We start from the raw sequence: 16,285 nt of genomic DNA on the forward strand, positions 1-16,285 counted from the left end.
CACGACAGCCCTCGCCTAGATAATTAGCTGGCCTCAAATGCCAATAGTGCTGACGTTGATGGACCATGACCTAGCAAAGGTCAATGCCAATTAGATTTTTCAGAAAACAAGTTGTTTGGGCTGCATGAGAGTAGAAGCCATGGGGTGTGGGAAACACATGCCATGTGGCCTCTTTGGTGTTATTAGTGACAGTGTGGAATTAAGCCCCAAGTAGAGGTTGGCTGAGTTGTCACATTCTGCAAATCTCTCCATGGAGAGGCCAACCCCAGCTGTCAACTTTTTTTTACTTGTCACAGGGCCCACATTGTGAGGACACTAGAAACTCAGAGCAGGTAAAATTATGTCCAGAACTCTAGAGTTCCACGCCAGCGAAGCTCTTTGAACAGTATCATCATTAACATAAAGAACTCCGGCATGAATTTTCACTTCGCCTGATTTTCTCTGGAAGGCTGAGAGACCTCTGGAGATCTAGTGCTCTTTGTTGTAATACATCTCTTCTCTCTAATGGGTGAAACAAGTGTATCCACATTCATGGTCTTTCTACAAAATGTTATTTTCTGATGCAAGTAAACAAATGATAGATGAGAGTAGACTAAAGGGCCGGAGATAATGGAAGTGATAGTTCTGGGCCACTTCATATCTTAACCATTTATTTATTTTTTAAGCTTTCCAATTTGTTAGACATCGATGCATTCAGTGACCTTGCACAGTGGACTGAATCTCCCTGAGCCCCAGGTTCCTCGTCAGTAGACTCAGGGGTTGGATCAGACCATGACTTAGTTGTCTTCCACTCTAAGTAACCACAACGATATCTGTCACCTGTTACCGCCAGATAACTGATGGCTACCAATGCCTGGGTTTGAAGAAGTAAATTTTGGGACGCCTGGGTGGCGCAGTCGGTTGGGCATCCGACTTCAGCCAGGTCACGATCTCGCGGTCCGGGAGTTCGAGCCCCGCGTCGGGCTCTGGGCTGATGGCTCAGAGCCTGGAGCCTGTTTCCGATTCTGTGTCTCCCTCTCTCTCTGCCCCTCCCCCGTTCATGCTCTGTCTCTCTCTGTCCCAAAAATAAATAAACGTTGAAAAAAAAAATTAAAAAAAAAATAAAAAAATAAAATAAATAAAATAAAATAAAGGAAAGACTATGGTGATTACTAGCATCAATGTTTACCACCACCCTCACTGCCCCCCCCACCCTGTTTTCAAAAATAAAACATCACTGAGGCACCTGGGTGGCTCAGTCAGATAAGCATCTGACTTTGGCTCAGGTCATGATCTCATGGTTCTTGGGTTCAAGCTCCACATCGGGCTCCACACTCTTTCCCTCTGTCTCTCTCTCTGCTCCTACCCCACTCACACTTTCTTTCTTTCAAAAATAAATAAACTTAAAAAAAAAAAAAAACATCAGCAGAGTCCTTAGAACAGTATTTCCTAAAATAAATTTATCAGAACGTAGGTCCTGAAAACGGGAACTCTATGTCAAAAAAACTGGGAAGCATACTAGAAGAGTAACAGTGAATCACTTTAATTTTTTTTTTTTAATGTTTACTTACTTTTTGAGAGAGTGAGAGACAGAGCGTGAGCAGGGGAGGGGCAGAGAGAGAGGGAGACACAGAACCTGAAGCAGGCTCCAGGCTCTGAGCTGTCAGCACAGAGCCCGACACAGGGCTTGAACTCATGAACTGTGAGATCATGACCTGAGCCGAAGTCGGCCACTTAACCTATGACTGAGCCACCCAGGCACCCCTCACTTTAATTTTTTTTTAAGTTTATTTATTTATTTTGAGAGAGAGAGAGCACAAGCAACAAGCAGGGGAGGGGTAGAGAGAAGAAGAGACAGAATCCCAAGCAGGCTCCTCACCATCATCTCAGAGTCGGATGTGGGCCTCAAACTCATGAACTGTGAGATCATGACCTGATCCGAGATCAAGAGTCATAACCTTTGGAAGCCTAGGTGGCTCTGTCGGTTAAGCGTCTGACTCTGTTTCTGCTCAGGTCACGATCGCTTGGTTTGTGCGTTGGAGTCCCACACTGTCAGTGTGGAGCCTGCTTAAGATTCTCTCTCCCCGTCTCTCTCTGCCCCTCCCCCCTCACTCTTTCTGTCTCTTTCTCAAAAATAAATAAACTTAAAAAAAATTATAAAAAGAGTCAGAAGCTTAACTGACCGAGCCACCCAGGCACCCCTTAATTTTTTATAAACTCAGTGTTTTCACTTATTAGACTGGAGAATTCACTTTTTCTTGAATATTTCTTAGCATCCTACAGCACTGGTGTTCCTGGAAACACTTTGGAGACCCTGCCTTTGTATATGATGATCTTACCCTTTGCTCTGTACGCACTTCAGGAGAGAATGATGGTAACCACTAGGAAAAAAATGTCAAGGAAGACAGACAACATGCTTCCCAACATCCCTGGCCTTGAATAAAAACGTGAGAATTCCCATATACTTCATATCAGGCAACAATAACATACTCAGACACACTATTAATGAAATCCATGTATTGACCTCATTTTGTTGTTATATAGCCTGTGATACAGAGAGAGAGAAATTTAAACTTGTGCCTCTCTGCTTTATTTACTCAGTCAACCCTATTCCCTAAATGATTCTATTACAGAGGTGACAAATAGTTTTCTCATGACAACTTTTATCAGTGGGAAGTAGCTGCCTAGAGCTCTGTATTGAAAATGATAATAAGACCTTCAGTGGGTTTGGAGGGAGCATAGGCTGTGATTGATTCTTAATGTCTGTCTTGGATATAGTCTTGTGATTGATTATTGATGTCTGTTGTGGGTTTAGACTAGCAGAATGCATTGGTTTCTTGTGTGTGTTTCCCCACCCCAAATCAGAAACCTCTATTTTTTTAAAAAATTTTTAACTTATGTTATTATTTTTTTAAATTAAAGATTTTATTTTAAGTAATCTCTACACCCAGTGTGGGTCTCCAACTCACAACCTTGAGATCAAGAGTCTCATGCCCTGCCAACTGAGCCAGCTAGATACCCCCAAAGTCAAAACTTTTACAAACTGCTCATATTGGTTTGATTGGGAAATTAAGACTTGATGCACTTACATGACAAAATGAGTGGTATAATTCCATAGGGTCAGAAAACTGAGAAGTTCCTTAAGTTCTTAGGTAAAGATAAATTATATGTAAGAGTTAATATGGGCCTTGAAGGGCAGAAAGGTTAGGTCTTATGAGGATACCTTGGGAGATAATTCTTAGCAGAAACTATAATGAACTAACCAATGACCATGGGATAGCACGTATCTCTAGAGCTGCCCAGATACTGTGTCATCCCTTAGACAGTGCTCAATAAAGGATACATTCTTATCCTTTATCTAGCACAGCAGTGTCCAACAGAAACATGATTTGATCTACATATATAATTTTAAGGTTTCTAGTAGCCACCTTTAAAAAAGGAAAGAGAGGGGCGCCTGGGTGGCGCAGTCGGTTAAGCGTCCGACTTCAGCCAGGTCACGATCTCGCGGTCCGGGAGTTCGAGCCCCGCGTCAGGCTATGGGCTGATGGCTCGGAGCCTGGAGCCTGTTTCCAATTCTGTGTCTCCCTCTCTCTCTGCCCCTCCCCCGTTCATGCTCTGTCTCTCTCTGTCCCAAAAATAAATAAAAACGTTGAAAAAAAATTTAAAAAAAAAATAAAAAAGGAAAGAGAAATGAAATTAATTTTAATAGTATATTTGATTTAACCCAATATAGGTAAAATAGTATCACTTCATATAATCAATATAAAAATTATTAAAAAGATATTTTACACTCTAGTTTTGGCAATAAGTCTTTGAAAGCTGGTAAATATTTTACTTATAGTATATCTCAGTGGGAACCAGCCACATTTCAAGTGCTCAATAGCCACAAGTGGCCAGTGGCTCCCATATTGGAAACTATCAATCTAAACTACCACCACCACCACCCCTTTTTTAAAGTAAGCTCTAGGCCCAACATGGACCTTGAACTCACAACTCAGAGATCAAGAGTCACATGCTCTATAAACTGAGCCAGGCAGGTACCTCTAAGCTACCACTCTTATTTACATGTTCTTTCTTCCAAAGAGTTTGAATATAGTTAATTAGGTTTCAAAAGTTTTCCCAAACTCTGTTCTGATGGATACAACTGGTGCCAACAATATTTTTTAATCTAAAAATTATTTCTGAAAATAAAACGTAAGAAAAATCTGTAGAGGCACCTGGCTGGTTAAGTCAGAAGAACATGCAACTCTTGATCTTGGGGTCATGAGTTTGAGACCCACGATGGGTGTAGAGGTTACTTAAAAATAAATAAATACATACATACATAGGAGAAATGGGCAGGAGGATGCGTTAAATGGGTGATGGGGATTGAGGATGGCACATGTTTTGTTTGTTTTTTTTAATTTTTTTTTTCTTAACATTTTATTTGTTTTTGAGACAGGGAGAGACAGAGCATGAAGAGGGGAGGGTCAGAGAGAGGGAGACACAGAATCTGAAACAGGCTCCAGGCTCTAAGCTGTCAGCACAGAGCCTGATGCGGGGCTTGAACCCAAGGACTGTGAGATCATGACCCGAGTCGAAGTCGGATGCTGAACCAACTGAGCCATCCAGGTGCCCCAGTATATACAGCACATCTTTATCCATTCATCTATTGATAGCCACGTGGGTTGATTCCATAACATGGCTATTATAAATAATGCTGCAGGGGCACCTGGATGGCTCAGTCAGTTCAGCGTCACAACTTCGGCTCAGGTAATGATCTTGTGCCTCCTGAGTTCGAATACCACATCAGGCTCTCTGCTGTCAGGGTGGAGCCTGCTTGTGGTCCTCTGTCTGTCTCTCTCTGCACCTCCCTCGCTTGCACTCTCTCTCTCACTCTCAAAAATAAGTAAACATTTTAAAAAAAGATTTAATAATGCTGCAATAAACACGGGAGGGGGGCATATATCTTTTTGAATTAGTGTTTTCGTATTCCTTGGGTAAATGCTCAGTAGTGAAATTACTGGATCATATGGTAATTCTATTTTTAACTTTTTGAGGAACCTCCATACTGTTTTCCACAGTGGCTGCACCAGTTTGCATTTCCACCAGTAGTGTGTGAGGGTTATTTTTTCTCCACATCCTCTCTTTTATTTTATTTTATTTTATTTTAATTTTTTAATTAAAAAAAATGTGTGTGTGAGAGAGAGAGGGCCATTTAAGTGCCGTCAGGGACAAATAGCCTACAATTTCACTCATGTGGAATTTAAGAAACAAAACAAACAGATAAAATAAGAGACAAACCAACCCCCCCCACAAAAAAAAAAAAAAACAACCAAAAAAACAGACTCTTAACTGTAGAGAGCAAACTAATGGTTACCAGAGGGGAGGTGAGTAGGGGGATTGGTGAAACGGGTGAAGGAGGTTAAGAGTAACACTTGCCATGATGAGCACTGAGTCACGTATCAAGTTATTGAATCATTATATTGTACCCCTGAAATTAATATAACGCTGCATGTTAACTATAGAATTAAAGTAAGGTAAAATAAAAGTTTCTATTATGCAAGATGAAAAAAAATCATAATCAAGAAAATCAAAAATAAAAGAGATTGTTATTTTTGTTCCCTGCTGACATTAGGAGTGCTAGTTCCCACGACTTGTTCTTTCTCTCTCTCTTTCATTTTTTAAATTGTGCTAAAATATACATAACATAAAATTTATCATTTATATGTGTAGTCATGGCATCAAGTTCATTCGTGTCGTTGTGCTACCATCACCACCATGGAACCTTTTCATCCTCCCGTGACATAATCCACCCATTAAATAATAACTCCCCAACTCTCCTTCCTACCCCACCCACCCCTGACGTCCACCATTCTACTTTTGGTCTCTATGAATTTGACTACTCTAGGTACCTCATATGAGTGGGGTCACACAGTATTCATCCTTTTGTGTATGGCTTCTTTCACTTGGCATAATGTCTTCAAGTTTCATCTATATTATAGCTCATGTCAGAATCTCCTTCCTTGTTGTTATTTTTTCTTTCTTTCCTTCCTTTTTGAGTCTGAATAGTATTCCACTGCATGTATATACATATATACATACATATGTTATATATGTATGTAGAAACATATATAAACTAAATGGTAGTTTATCCATTCACCCATCAATGGACACTTGGGTGTCCATTTGGACCTTTTGCTATTGTGAATAATGCTGCTCTGAACACAGGTGTGCACATGATCTGTTTGACTCCCCACTTTCAATTCTTTCGGGTATATGCCCAGAAGTAGAATTGCCAAATCATATGATACTTCTGCTTTTTCATTGGTCAAGTCACTTCCACGCTGTTTTCCATGGCGGCTGCTGTACTGTACCATATTGCACACCTGCCCACAACGCACAAGGGTTCTGATTTCTCCATATCCTCACCAACACTTGTTATTCTCTGCTTGTTTGTTATTTACTTATCATCGCCATCCTACTGGGCAGAAAGTGGTATTTTACTGTGTTTGTTTGTTTGTTTCAAGTAGGCTCCACACCCAATGTGGGGCTTAAACTCATGACCTTGAGGTCAAGAGTCACACGCTCTACCAGCTGAGCCAGCCAGGAGCCCCTGGGGGTTCGTTTTGAACTTCTGTAATGATTAGAGATGATGACTATCTTTGCACGTGCATTTCTTCTTTGGAGAAATGTCTATTCAAGTCCTTTGCTCGTTTTTTAAATTGAGTTGCTTGTTCTTTTGTCATGGTTGAAATGTAGGAGTTCTTCATGTATTCTGGATATCGACCCATTTTTAGATATATATGATTTGCAAATATTTTCTCCCATTCTATGGGTTTCACTTTCACTCTGTCGATAGTCTTTTTTTTTTTAATTAAAAAAAATTTTTTTAACATTTATGAGAGACAGAAATCAGGAGCAGGGGAGGGGCAGAGAGAGAGGGAGACACAAAATATGAAGCAGGCTCTAGGCTCGAGCTGTCAGCACAGAGCCCGGTGCGTGGCTCGAAGTCAAGAGCTGGGAGATCATGACCTGAGCCGAAGGTGGAGGCTTAACCGACTGAGCCACCCAGGCACCCCTGTCGACAATGTCTTTTGATGCACAGAAGTTCTTAATTTTGTAGTAGGTAGTCCAACTTAATCTACTTTTCCTTTCATTGCCTCTACTTTTGGTATTAGATTAAATTGGGAACTTTTGATAAAGAGATCAGGGTCTTCCTAGTCAATGAACTCTGCCACATATTTGAAAAGTTAAACCAACAGAGGGATCCTTAATGTTTTAATCTACTGACCCCTTTCATAAAGTCTAAGTGTTTTTTTCTGGAAAAGACTGTGAAATCTTTCTTTCTTTTCATTTTTTAATGTTTGTTTATTTTTGAGAGAGAGACAGAGAGAGAGAGACAGAGCATGAGCAGGGGAGGGGCAGAGAGAGAGGGAGACACCGAATCCGAAGCAGGCTCCAGGCTCTGAGCTGTCAGCACAGAGCCTGCTGCAGGGCTCAAACTCACGAAATGTGAGATCATGACCTGAGCCGAAGTCGGACTCTTAACTGACTGAGCCACCCAGGCGCCCCTCTTTCTCTTTTTCAAGTAGATTTCATGCCCAGCATGGAGCCCAATGTGAGGCTTGAACTTGAACCCTGAGATCAAGACCTGAGCTGAGATTGAGAGTCTGATGCTTAACTGACTGAGCCACCCAGGCGCCCTTATAAAATCTTTCTAACGCATGTTCTCAATACTGTTTCCAAATAGCTTTCTGAAAGTTTGCTTATTTATGAGGACAACCTCTCCTTCCTGTGCTGAGCCTGGGACTTTGTCCTCGGCCATTCCCCACTCCTCCCCTACTCTGCTCTGCCATGCAAGACACTGATCCCTGAAGGCTGCATTTCCCAGGCTCTCGAGTAAGCTGACTCCTGGCGGGTTCAACCAGTGACAGTCACTGGCACGAGACTGGAGGGCAGGAGGAGGAGAGAGGCCAGGGCATTTCTCCCCTTCTCTGCCTCTGCCCCTGAATCACCTTTGTGACTCCAGCGCCCAGCGGAAAGACCTGGCCCACGTATTCCATCAGGTGTGACCAGGGCTGTGGGCTCTGGCAGCACCTTTTGTTTTTTCAGCTCCAAGAGTGGTAGTGGCTTGTGCTGAAGTGATTGCCTCACTGTATCAGTCAGGTGCTTTTGGGAAACATATGGTAAAATCAGTCAAGGAAATAGGAAGAAAATTTAATAAAGGAACTATCTACAGAGGGGTGGGAAGAGTTCTGTTGAACTAACAAAGGAGACGCAGTAACCCAGGGCTAGTAACAGCCAGGAGTCTCTCTCACCATTGGGCCCTGGAAAAGACAGGTGGACGAAGACAGCGATGTGTAAGGAACTGTGGCCTTCAGTAGAGGGATGCAGTCACCTCTAGGTGAGCTACAGGGACAAACCTGGAGGAATAAACACCCACAGGTCACTCTCCTCCCGCTCTCCCATCTGGTGGTGGCTCCTATTGGCAGAAGACAAGGACAAGGATTCTGCCATTGCAGTCCATACAGGTCAACCTCTGGGGCCCAGAGCAGGGTGGAGAAGGATGGAGAGCAGATCTACACAGACAAATGGAAGGAGCAGGTACACCATCCTCACACGTTGTCCCCTGTTTAGGTTTCCCAGCAGCCAAGGAACACATTCCTATCGTCTCTGTGTGGAAAATGGACTGTGCATGGGGCACCAGTGTGGCTCAGTCAGTTAAGTGTCTGCCTTTGGCTCAGGGCATGATCTCACAGTGTGAGTTTGAACCCCATGTTGGATGGGCTCTGTGTGGACAGCTCAGAGTCTGGAGCCTGCTTTGGATTCCGTGGCCTCCCTCTCTCTCTGCCCCTGCCCCACTCATACTCTGTCTCTCGCTCTCAAAAATAAACATTAAATATTTTTAAAAATAATATAAGAAGATGGACTATGCTGTGATTATTATTGTTATTACTTTGCCATAATATGTCTTTAAGAAAGAGGGTGCTATACCAGGGATAGGCATGCTGTAGCCTGTGGACCAAATATAGCCAGCTGCCTGTCATTGTAATTAGATTTTTATTGAAGCACGGCTCACTCATTCGTTGACATTATTTGTGGCTGCTTTTCCACTACTATGGCAATGTTGAGTAGTTTCAACAGAGATCACATGGCCTGCACAGCCTGAAATATTTACTCTCTGGCCTTTTATACAAAAAGTTTGCTGACCCCTGTGCCATGCCCATTGTACCAGGAAGAACTGGTTACATAATTTTTAGGTCTTACTGCAAAATGAAAACGCAGAGCCCCTTCTTCAAAATCCTTGACGTATTTCAAGATGGCGGCAAACTTAAGGCTTCTCTAAGTGTGGGATCACGTGGTACTGCACAGATGACACGCTTACATGTGTATACGTACAGAATGCTTTCTAGCTGAATACGATGGCTATAGTAATCCATTTATCTCATTATTCATGGAGGTTTGAGGAGCAGGAGACATGGAATTTGGACTTTAACTACAGTAGGCACAGGAAGGCATCCTGTGTTCCAGGGATACAGAGATCTACCAGAGAGGAGAATTGTTTGAGAAAGAGTTTTTGCAATGTAACAGTTTTTCAAATAGAGAAAAGTTAAGAAACTAGAGAATATAACAAAGAGACATTACTTTAACATATAACTGAGGCATCTGGGTGGCTCAGTCGGTTGGGCATCTGACTTTAGCTCAGGTCATGATCTCACCGTTTGTGGGTTCATGCCCTGCATCAGACTCTCTGCTGTCAGCACAGAGCCCACTTCAGATCTTCTGTCCCCCTCTTTCTCTGCCCCTCCCCTGCTTGTTCTCTCTCTCAAAAATAAATATAAGGGGGGCCTGGGTGGCTCATTCCGTTAAGCATCCGACTCTTGGTTTCAGCTTAGGTCATGGTCTCACAGTTTTGTGGGTTCGAGCCCCATAATGGGCTCTGTGCTTGCAGTATGGAGCCTGTTTGGGATTCTCTCTCTCTCCCTCTCTCTCTGTCCTTCCCTCACTCACACTGGCTCTGTTTCTCTCAAAATAAATAAAAATTTAAAATATATATACATATAAAAAGAAATAAATATAATTAGGGTGAGTGTTCATTATTATTTTAACAAAATGGTGGAAAAGGTGGGTTCTATTTTAAAATGGTAGCACAGGGCCAGGCTTTTTTGTTTGCTAGCTCTCTTCTCTCCCTGGTATTTGCTGAGAATAAACACTTCCAAAACACTCACTGATGATTTGGAGATTAAGCTATTATTTTTCTACATCCTATTATTTTTGAATTTGCTTCCTTTACCAAAGGTGATGTAATACTCGGCCATCTGCTTCCCCTTCATCCAAAAGCCACCTGAAATCATGCTTTTTCTGAGAAGCTTCTTCCAGGGCTCAGCAGGAAGGGTCCCCTAAGAGGTGGTATGCTTGGGGGACAGTCCAAACGCCATGCCAGCAGTGTGACCTTCAAATCATCCGAATCATTTTGTGGAAGCACAAAAGACCTTCCAGAACAAGCCTTCATTTGCTTCCTTGGCATAGGACGAAGGGATTGCTTCTATTATGACACATACAGCTGTCCACTAACGAGGATGAAAAATTCTATTTCAGAGATGCTCTGGAAGGAAATATTTATCCCTGTCTTACTTGGTAGGCAATTTAACTCTTACATTTTTTTTTTTTTTAATTAGAGAGAGAGAGTGAAAGCTGGGAAGAGGGTCAAAGGGAGAGAGAGCGAGAGTGAGAGAAGAGAGAGAGAATCCCAAGCAGGCTCCACATCCAGTATGAAGCCTGACTAGGGGTTCCATCTCACAATCCCGGGATCATGACTTGAGTCAAAATGAAGAGTTGGATGCCTACCAATTGAGCACCCAGGCGCCCCTGCAATTTAACTCTTTAACTTAAATGAATTAAACTTATGAGACCTGGGGCACCTGGCTGGCACAGTCAGTGGAGAATGTGACTCTTGATGTCAAGGTTGTAAGTTCGAGCCCCAGGTTGGGTGTAGAGATTACTTAAAAGTAAAATCTCAAAAAAAAAAAAAAAAAAAAAAAGCAAAACGGGGTGCCTGGGTGGCTCCGTCGGTTGAGCATCTCACTTCAGCTCAGGTCATGATCTCACAATTGATGAATTCAAGCCTCGCGTCCAGCTCTGTGCTGACAGCTCGGAGCCTGGAGCCTGCTTTGGATTCTGTGTCTCCCTCGCTCTCTGCCCCTCCCCCACTAGTGATCTGTCTCTGTCTCAAAAAATAAATAAGTAAGCATTAGAAAAAAAATTAAAAAAAAAACGACTGTGATACCTGATTGTTTGTTTTTTTTTTTTAATTTTTTTTTCAACGTTTATTTATTTTTGGGACAGAGAGAGACAGAGCATGAACGGGGGAGGGGCAGAGAGAGAGGCAGACACAGAATCGGAAACAGGCTCCAGGCTCTGAGCCATCAGCCCAGAGCCTGACTCGGGGCTCGAACTCACGGACTGAGAGATCGTGACCTGGCTGAAGTCGGACGCTTAACCGACTGCGCCACCCAGGCACCCCCGATTGTTTTTAAGAAAATGGACTCTTCGTACAAGTTGACAGAATGAGTTGATTGTTGGCTGAAGTCAGTCAGAGGGGCAGCATGGAGACAGGCAACCACACGTGGGTTTAAATTTCAACCCTATTCACCAGCGATGTCACCTTTGGCAAGTCATGTCCTTTATAGGCCTCTGCTTATAACCAGAGCACCGAGCTAGTTATGTAAAGCCCTCAGCACTGTGACTGGCAAGTAGTTAGAGCCCAACAAATGTTAGTTACTGTTATTATGAATGGTATATCATTGAGCATCATCATCAGATTTGGGTAACTTCCAAGCAGTGACAACAAAAACTGCAGGAGCCACTCTCCTTTAGCCTGACTTTAACCTCCATCTGCCCACCTCCTTTTCCTGTCCCCAGCCCACATTAATATCCTTTCTCTTTTTTTTTTTTTTAACGTTTTATTTATTTTTGAGATAGGGAGAGACAGAGCATGAATGGGGGAGGGTCAGAGAGAGAGGGAGACACAGAATCTGAAACAGGATCCAGGTTCTGAGCAGTCAGCACAGAGCCCGATGCGGGGCTCGAACTCAAGGACAGTGAGATCATGACCTGAGCCCAAGTCAGACGCTTGCTTAACCGACTGAGCCACCCAGGTGCCCCAATATCCTTTCTCTTTAACTCGATCTTGGTGGGCCCTGACTTTAGGCAAGATATTTAAGAAGGCTTTTGCCGGTGAGGAACTCAGGGAAAGACTCAGGGATCAAAACACAAGGAAGAAACCCAGGGCTAGACTGCTAGGAACGCCTACTAAAGGCCAGAGAGAGGGCCACCTGGGTGGCTCAGTCGCTTGGATGCTTGGGCGTCCAGTGTTTGATTTCTGCTCAGGTCGTGATCTCATGGGGATTCTCCATCTCCCGTTCTCGCTGCCCTGCCCTTGCTCTCTCATTCTCATTCTCTCTCTCTCTCTCTCTCTCTAAAATAAATAAACATTTGAAAAAATGCCAGAGAGAAAGGAAGATGCAGTATCTTTGGCTCAACTGCACTTGTCAACGAACATTCAAAATAAAAAGTTTTGCACCCGTTCAACCCAATTCTTCAGAAAGAAAGACATTGACCAGGTAAAGGAAAGAAACATACACAGGATAGCCTTCTAAAATGTTAAATGAGGGGCGCCTGGGTGGCGCAGTCGGTTGAGCGTCCGACTTCAGCTCAGGTCACGATCTTGCGGTCCGTGAGTTCAAGCCCCACGTCAGGCTCTGGGCTGATGGCTCAGAGCCTGGAGCCTGCTTCCGATTCTGTGTCTCCTTCTCTCTCTGCCCCTCCCCCCTTCATGCTCTATCTCTCTCTGCCTCAAAAATAAATAAACGTTAAAAAAAAATTTTTTTTAATGTTAAATGATAACTGTACCGACAATAGATGGCAATGACTTAGAGTTGGAAATTTTTTTACATTATCTGCATTTTATTGACATATATCCCTGATATTGCTGTAATCTTCGGAAGCAAAGGAGCCGGTTCCTTTAGTAGTGGCCATGCAGATCCTTGGGCACCTGCAGGGCCACACTGGAGGATCTCACCCTGTGTTTTCTCCACTTTATAAGTCACAAATAGCTTTGGCTGGGCATCATCGTCCTCCCATTTAATTGTTCGGAGAATGCATGAGCCACTGGGCAGCACGGCTTGTGCCCTGATTCATAGAAGCTTGGCCCTTGCCTCAAGCTGAGGCAGCCTGAGTGAAGATTGCAAATGTGTCATGAGTTTCCCAGCCAAATTCCTCCAAGCACCAACTTGAAAACTCAAAAATAGCCCTTAGTGAGGGAGCCTGACCTGTGACAAAGACTTCCTAGCTGGGTGCACGTATAAGAGGGCTGAGGGTTTTCTTTTTTTAAAATCTGCTTTAATGTCTCTATGCTGGGAATTTGCTTTTAAGAGTGTGTTTGAAAAATCACTCTTGTACTTGAGTCTACTGTTTGAGAATGGGGTTCCTCAATTCTTGTGCCTGATTGGGGTTAATCCTGTGCCAGATCTAAGGATCAAAGGAAACAAAAGAGAGAGAGAGCCTTGCCTTTTATTTACTCAGGATATAAATTGAAGTATCTATCTAGGAAATGTGGAAGATCTATCTAGAAAAATCCCAGTGGTTGAGGACTCTGGGTTTGGCCTATGTTTAAATTCTGATGCCAGGGTCTTTTAGAAGCTAAAGGCTCAGGTCAACTCAGTGTTTGAGGTTCTGATTTAAGAAATATAAGAATGTATAAGAAATAGCAAATAGGGCACAAAACTTATGGTCTATTTTAAGAGTTCTGTTTTTACAACTGAACACTTTTAACACAAGGGAAAAACAACAATGCAATATAATTACTTATTCACCAGGTAATAATTATCATTTATTAGGAAGGATTCATGCATAAGCCCTACAGGGGTGTGGACTAGCAAGGTGCACTATTTTATTTTATGTATTTATTTTTTCTAAAGGTGCACAATTTTATTTAAATTAAAAAAATTTTTAATGTTTATTTATTTTTTTTTTTGAAATTTTTTTTTTTAACGTTTATTTATTTTTGGGACAGAGAGAGACAGAGCATGAACGGGGGAGGGGCAGAGAGAGAGGGAGACACAGAATCGGAAACAGGCTCCAGGCTCTGAGCCATCAGCCCAGAGCCTGACGCGGGGCTCGAACTCACAGACCGCGAGATCGTGACCTGGCTGAAGTCGGACACTTAACCGACTGCGCCACCCAGGCGCCCCTAATGTTTATTTATTTTTGAGAGAGAGAGAGAAAGAGAGAGAGAGAGAGACAGAGCGCGAGTGGGGGAGGGGCAGAGCTTGAGGGAGACACAGACTCCCAAGCAGTCTCCAGGCTCTGAGCTGTCAGCACAGAGCCCGTCGCAGGGCTCAAACCCACAAGCTGTGAGATCATGACCTGAGCCAAAGTCAGACCTGAGCCTCAACTGACTGAGCCACCCAGGTGCCCCATGGGTGCACAATTTTAAAATCCGGACTTCTTTCCCATCAGTGTTTCTCCAGGACTCTGTGTATAACCTCATTAGGCAATAACATTCAAGATCTAAATCTGAGGCCTATGATGAATGTGAGGTCAGGACCATATGTCTCTTCTGTCCCTGCCTGTCATAGTCCTTGCCTGTTACCAGCTGTGTGACCTTAGGCAGGCTGCTCAGTTCCTGCTGGCATCAGAGATACTGACATCCTAGGGTGGTTCTGGAGAATTCCATGAAGTAACCTACACAGAGCATTCAGCTTAGTGACTGGCATTAGTAAATGCTCAATAAACATTAACCAGAGTTGGTCACTATTATTAGTGCTAAGACCCTATACCTCGGCCAGAGTTTATTTAATTGGTTTGTGTGTGTCACTGCCACACCCTGAGAGTATCCATTCTTTGTCCATTTGTTCAACACATATTTACAGAATCCCTACTTTTAACTTTGTAAAGAATTTTGTTTTACAACTACCATGTCTGTATTCTAATTAGGAAGCTAGCAATAAGAAAAAAAATCACCCATGATCCCATGATCACAGGACATCGATATTAAGTACATTTGATACATTTTCTTCTTAGGTCTTTTCTCCTTCCTTTTTTCTCTGCATTGGGATCCTTGCTGACAGAGTGGAGCCTGCTTGGATTCTCTCTCTCTCTGCCCCTCCCTCATGTGTGTGCTCTCTCTCTCAAAATAAATAACATAAATTAAAAAAAAAAAAGAATTCTTGGGGCGCCTGGGTGGCTCAGTTGGTTGGGCGTCCGACTTCGGCTCAGGTCATGACCTCACGGTTTGTGAGTTTGAGCCCTGCGTCAGGCTCTGTGCTGTCAGTTTGGAGCCTGGAGCCTGCTTCAGATTCTGTGTCTCCCTGTCTCTCTGCCCCTCCCCCACTCACACTCTATCAAAAAACGAATAAACGTTTAAAAAAAATTAAAAAGAAAGAATTCTTCATATCTAGGGGCTCCTGGGTGACTCAGTCAGTGGAGTGTCTAACTCTTAATTTGGAGGTCATGATCACAGGGTCATGGGATCGAGCCCTGTGTCCAGATCTGCACTGAGTATGGAGCCTGCTTGGGTTTCTCTCTCTCCTCTCTCTCTGCCCCTCCTCTGCTCCTTTTAACTCTCTCTCTCTCTCTCTCTCTCTCTCAAAACAAATAAATAAAACATATAAAAAAAGACAAATGACAACAACCACAACTATTTTTTGAGTGTTTACTGGGCCAGGTGCTGTGCTATGTGCTGAGGATCGAGGGGGAAGAGACAGACAGGTGTGGACTCTGCTTTCACAGGCAGAGCTCCTATTCTAAAAGTGAGACAGATAATAAATTGTACAAAGAAACCCAATACTGGCAGATGGTGATGGGTGCTACCAAGAAAAGAAATAGGGTGTGTGACAGAATGTTCCTAAATAGGACATTGGCTAGGTTTTTGGGCAGGGAGGTCAGGGAAAACCTCTCAAGAGAATGGAGATGGACCATGGAAAACAGTGCCAGGACTAAGATGAGGCAAATGAAGTGCCTAGACCCCCCAAATTTAGGGAGGCATTCACTTGCTGGTCTATGCCTGTGCAACGTTAGTGTTTGCATGACCTTAAGAGTGAATGCCTCCTGAAACTTGGTACCCCAGGTGCTTCCCTCACCTTACCCACATCTCAACTCTGATGGGAACAAGTGTAGGAATGGCATCACAGGCAGAGGGAACAGCAAGCACAAAAGCCCAGAGTCTGGAGAGGCTCAGTGTGCTTTGCGAACAGAGAATCAGTCCCGATGACCTGAGTGGAAGGGGAGAAGTGCTAATGGAACCATGAAGCTTAGCCACCGA

The sequence above is a fragment of the Prionailurus bengalensis genome, chromosome E3, assembly GCF_016509475.1.
Source record: "Prionailurus bengalensis isolate Pbe53 chromosome E3, Fcat_Pben_1.1_paternal_pri, whole genome shotgun sequence".
NCBI lineage: Eukaryota > Metazoa > Chordata > Mammalia > Carnivora > Felidae > Prionailurus > Prionailurus bengalensis.